Here is a 6,000-nt window from a genome sequence, read left to right as displayed (position 1 = left end):
TTGTTCAAGGCTTCTGGACAGGCACAAGCATGCACAACAAAAAGTAAAGATTGTGACATTCATTCCTAAAATACTTTGAAGGACTTTTTTTTAGTGTATACTTCCCCGAACTTTAAGGCATTTTCTATTAATTTCAAATATACCAAAATAAACTCAAACAAAAATGGAGAACGTTTCATTAAACATTTATTTCTGTGAGTTTGCCATATAAACACAAGCAAATCAAGGTTACCATGAAAAATGATTAAAATTATGCAGAACACATCACTGAAAAAATGAATATCTTCTAACATTCACAGATTCTGAGGAAATATATTTAAATATTATTCAGTAGCCTCTTTGACAGCAAAGGACTGGATAGCATTGCCCATAGCCTAGAGGTTTGGGAGCAAAAAAAAAATGGTGACAAGAAAAAATCATATTTCACAAACAGCTCAGAATTGTATAGTTTGTCTTATTGGTAGTATCAGTGGTATAGAGTTCAACATAATGTTATTTCTCTTCTCCACTTCTTACTAAGTATGTAAGGTTCCGAGATGTCCCACATCACTGGTTATTTCAGAGTAATAATGATAGTAATGTTTGAATTAACCAGAAGTCAACTGCTAATGATGGCCCCTGCAGCATACTGACTTGGGGCAAATCTGTGATAGCTAATCCTAAAAACATGATGAATTCGTTTTATAGTCCCTGGAAGACTGATGATCTTTTTATCCCCATAATGGTACAAGATTCACTGAGCAAAATTGATTCATCTTTTTTATTTTTTATTTATTTGGGCGTGAAAAGGGATTGGCATCACCTATAACCATATTACCTCAATAATTTAAAGAAAAGTCATGCACCAGTGGCTTAAACCTATAATCCTAGCTACTCAGGAGGCTGAGATCTGAACATCATGGTTTGAAGCCAGCCTAGGTAGGAAGGAAAGCTCCTGAGAGTCTTATTTCCAATTAACTAGCAAAAAAAAAGCCAAAAGTAGAGGTGTAGCTCAAATGGTAGAGTACCAGCCTTTAGCAGAAAAAGCTAAGCAAGAACATGTGATCTTGAGTTGAAATCCCAATACTGGTATACACACACACACACACACACACACACACACACACACACACACACGATAATTAGTGAGACTGATTTTTTAATTTAGTTGAAATTCAAGTGTCTAAGTTTATGTATGGTTTTGACTCTATGGTCATAAGCTGATTTTTAAGCTGTAAGGCTAACAGGTGGGAGGGAGCCTTAAGGGATTGGATGCTGCTATTGATTCACTAAAGAAGAAAGAAACGATGAGCACTGGTGGCTCACACCTGTTATCCTAGTTATTCAGAAGGCTGAGATCTGAGGGTCATGGTGCAAAGCCACCCTGGACAGGAAAGTCCCCATGAGACTCCTACTCAGAAAAAGCCAGACGTGGTGCTATGACTCAAATGCTAGAGTGCTAGCCTTGAGCAAAACAAGCTTAGGGACAGTGCCCAGGCCCCAGGACCAGCAAAAAGGAAGGAAGGATTCTTTGAAGTACGAGGCATACCATTTACACTTAAGCATAAGTTTAAATCTTTTTTTACATTTAATTATCTTTCAAGAATTGTGCTTTTTATATTGAGAAACATTAAATGTGCACTGATTACAAGAATAGGACTATTTTGAATTCCTTTTAGACTATGTTAGTGACATTTAATTTTACTTTGAAGTAATATTACATGTAATAGTAAATATATATTAAAAGTGCATTTGAGCTATCTGAATTTAAATAAAATAAATTCTCAATCACTGACAAGTCTCAATATTGATTCAAGAGAATTAAACCATTTGTTCATACCAAGAAAGAATGTAATCCCAGTAAAAAACTAATCATTAATGGATTGCTCTTTCAATCAGAAAAATAATAGCAAATGCAGTCATTGCTGCTCTCTTTATAGAGAAATGGCAAAGATAAACATAGGCAAAAAATTCCTGAGGAGGAGATGCTTTGAAGAGTGACCTTACTACATAGCCAGGTGGCCTTTGAGATTGGCTACCTTCCATCCCAGCCCACTTAAGGATAAATGAGTGCTGAAAGGAAGGAGAAAAAAGAACTTCTCATAAAAAGCAGACTGCTGGCTTACAAATTGGTGGAAAAAAACTTGAAGACATCCTGTCATTCACTCCTCTGTCTTGAAGTTAATACTAAGTCATCAGGTCTAATGAAATTATTTCCAGAAAAAAAATATAAAATCTTATTTTACAATACAATCTGGTTTTTAACCAGAGAATTATTACAGTGGAATTGGGTAACGCAGACATGTGATAACCTTTAAAGCCTATTGATTGCTTTTTCCCTTTACTCAACAAACTCCAAGATAATGAAACTCACCAAAAACTGTTTCAAAAAGAGGGAAGGAAGATACAGTGAATAGGGATGAATTTGATCAAAGGACATTGTACACATACATTGTGTTTCATCACAATGAAATCCCATTATGTTACTAATATATGCTAATTTAAAAAACATTTTTAGACCAGCCAGTGGTAGCTCAGGCCTGTAATACTAGTAACTCAGGAGGCTGAAATCTGAGGATCTCAGCCTATGGTCAGCCTGGGCAGAAATGTCCAAGAGATTCCATCTCTAATTAACTGACAAAATGCCAGACTAGGGCTATGGCTCAAGTGGTAGAGCACCATCAACGAGTGAAAAAGCCAAAGGAGACCACAAGACCTTGAGTTCAAGCCTCGTACCAGCACCAATAATAATAATAGTAGTAGTAGTAATAGAAAAGGAAATTAAAATAAGAACTCTCAGAGAAGTCTCAGTACATGTAGCAGATGAAAGAGAAAATCTTACTTGGTAAATTTGAGGCCTAGAGCCTAGGGTCCTAATCTTTTGGCCTGTGCTATCCAAAGCCCTATGCTACCACTGCCAGGGAGACAACCAGAGAAACTGTCAAAGAATACCCAGCACTGGATAACAGCTAAAGGCCAAGATACAGACTGTGTGTGGATAGCTGCAGTAGGAGAGACTCTAGTATAAGCTGAACTCAATTCTAAGACAAAGGAGGATATGATTTTTAAACAGAGAACTGACAGAGAATAACAAAAGACATATAGAAGTGCCAAAGAAGAAGCAAAATAAATAGGCAGAAATAGAAAATTATGGCTAGTTGATTTGAAGGTAGGATGTAAGAGTATTGGGGGGAGAGGTGGTAATATCCTCCAGTTTAGCCTTGAACATTTCCTTTTCTGTTTCATGGCACATGGGAATTGAACCCAGGGGCTTGAGCATGCTAGGTAAATATTCTACCATTAGGCTACATCCTCAGTCCTGCACTTGGATCTTTCTTAGTATTATGTGACTGAAGATGGTAACTCCACAGAGACTTTGCTCCTTGTATGTATCATATTGCCAGGGCTATGTCAGCGTCTGTCACTGGAGACAGTAAAAGATAGACTTAGTGGGGAAGATTCCTCTAGGAAAATTTGACAACTGACATAGCCAAGATGTTTCAACAGGGGAAAGTCAACCTTTTAGGTAGCATGCAGATTAGAGAATCCTGTGCTTTTGGTAAATGAATAACGTATTTTCTGGCACAAGAAGATCAAATCCATCTTTATTGTTCTGTCCAAGGTGTTAGAGGTCCAAGGTGTCCAAGGTGTTGCTTGGTCCAAACAATATCTAAGAAGTAGAAGTTGTTCTCTGTCTGATGTATCATGCATTTTGTCCTTCTATGGTAAGACAGGTTATAAATTGTGCAGTGACTTGGGTGATAAACCTGACTCACCAAGTAGACATTTGGTGTTTCCAAAGTCCATTTGAGTGAATTAAACATTTACATCCAGTCCTTTCTGAGTCTGAAATTGCTTAAGGCATGAAGATTTCCATTAAAATTTCCTCTGAAAGTATCTTCCTAAAGATACTACTTCTGTCAAGAAAAAGGAGTTGGAGGCATGGCTTAGGTGGTAAAGCACCAGCCAATGAGTGAAAGCAAGAATCAGATACTAAGTTTGAGTCCCAGTTGTGGGTAATAATAATAATGAATATTTCCACCATGAATCTGAGTACTTGAAGTGGGTCTCAGATACACAGTGAGAAGGTTTAGAAACTTCCTCAGTTTTTCTGATACTAAACAAATTAGTAATTTTTGATCCAATTTGTTTCCTTTGAGCCTTGTCTGAGATTTACAGACTATGTCCTAAAGTTTTATTTATAGAAACTGGCTAGATTAATAGCAATTCTCTCCATAAATTCTGCTATTCAGGGTTCAAACTTTTGACTGAGGTACCAGATGCTGTCATGAATCTTCTGTTTTCATAACATCATAATCATATACTATCAAAAAATCACAACAGGGCTGGGGATATGGCCTAGTGGCAAGAGTGCCTGCCTCGGATACACGAGGCCCTAGGTTCGATTCCCCAGCACCACATATACAGAAAACGGCCAGAAGCGGCGCTGTGGCTCAAGTGGCAGAGTGCTAGCCTTGAGCGGGAAGAAGCCAGGGACAGTGCTCAGGCCCTGAGTCCAAGGCCCAGGACTGGAAAAAAAAAAAAAAAAAATCACAACAGTCATGACTATATGTTAGCCATCACTCCCTCTGCCCTTATTTAAGTCTGACTGAGAACAATTAGTTTGTAATTCAAAACCTATTCAATGGTTCGTAGGCCCCAAAATTTAAGAGGTTTGTGTTCATCATCAATGGTTTATCCAATTGGACAATTTTTCTTTCCTCTAAATAATGGACCAAGCTATATAAAACACAGGATGAACTCGGACGTATCTAACATACTAAATTTAGGATGAGATAGTGGTCTCACTGCAGGGGCAAAATGGGGGAGGGACCTCTTTATTGGATATGGTGAGCAGGTAGCAGGGTTAAGATTTTTGCAACAGTAGATTACAATATGAGAGCAGTTAAATAAGAATATTTCATAGGAAGTGAGTTGAAAAGCATAGACATTCGTTGTGTTTTCATTAAACAATAAGGAGTCTCTATAGCATAGGAAAACATATATCTCAAGTAAGTAGTGTGTTTTTATTAAGTTAAAGGTAAATTGGGCTAAATTGGCAGTCATGGACACTGGTCATGGCAAAGGGGCTATGCCTTAGACATTGGATCCATGGGGCAGCCATCAAATTCCAGATGTCCTTGGAGTCCATTGTGGTTCTGAGCTAAAACTCCAAGGGTGTGTGTGTTAGTATGTTTTCCCATCTTGATGGGACTTTTAAAAATCTGAGCTAAACAAACTGAAGGAAGAAAGATTTTATTTGGGCCATGGATTCAGATATTTTAGCCCCTGGTCAACTGACTCCATTATTCTGGGCTTGAAGCAACCAGGCCTCATGGCAAGCAGGAAGCAGAGAGAAGACAGGAAGAGGTCAAGGACAATGTACAACCTTCAAAGACACATGCCCTATGACCTCCCTTCAATCAGGCTCTATCTTCTACTGGCCCAGTCAGTATGAACTCATAGGTGTGTTAACCCATGACCCCAATGTTCATAATCAAACCACCTCTCAATAATACTATCTGTAGACAGATCCGAAACATGAAAGCCTTTGGGGAAGACACTTTATACTTAAGGGATCCCAGCATGAATTCTTATTTACATACAAAGATAGAGGTACAATTTAGGGATAATTCAAGGTTGGGATGAGGAAAGAGAATATTTCAGCTTCTTAAAAGCATCTTTGGCTGAAAGAGGGAATTATTTCAGACCAGTAGATCTGGGGATGATTTTTCAGTTAAGGCCTGGAAGGAATAGACATTCACAAAGAAACTAGATATCCACAATCTTTAATAACCTACAATCTCCAAATCCCCTTTTCTTTAGGGAGAGAAAAATACTGAATGCCAAAGGCTAAATCTGGGGTGTAGCTGAGATATCATAATACAGATATTAGCCACAGAAAATACATTTGAACTTTGTCTCTGACCATCACATAGCTTTTTTTTTTTTTTGCTAATGCCTAAGAAGGTAATTGGGAAAGAGCTTTTCTGAAGGCCAGAGGGGCTTATCTACATGTTG

The sequence above is a fragment of the Perognathus longimembris genome, chromosome 1 (assembly GCF_023159225.1).
Source record: "Perognathus longimembris pacificus isolate PPM17 chromosome 1, ASM2315922v1, whole genome shotgun sequence".
NCBI classification, from domain to species: domain Eukaryota; kingdom Metazoa; phylum Chordata; class Mammalia; order Rodentia; family Heteromyidae; genus Perognathus; species Perognathus longimembris.
This window is presented reverse-complemented; position numbering follows the sequence as displayed.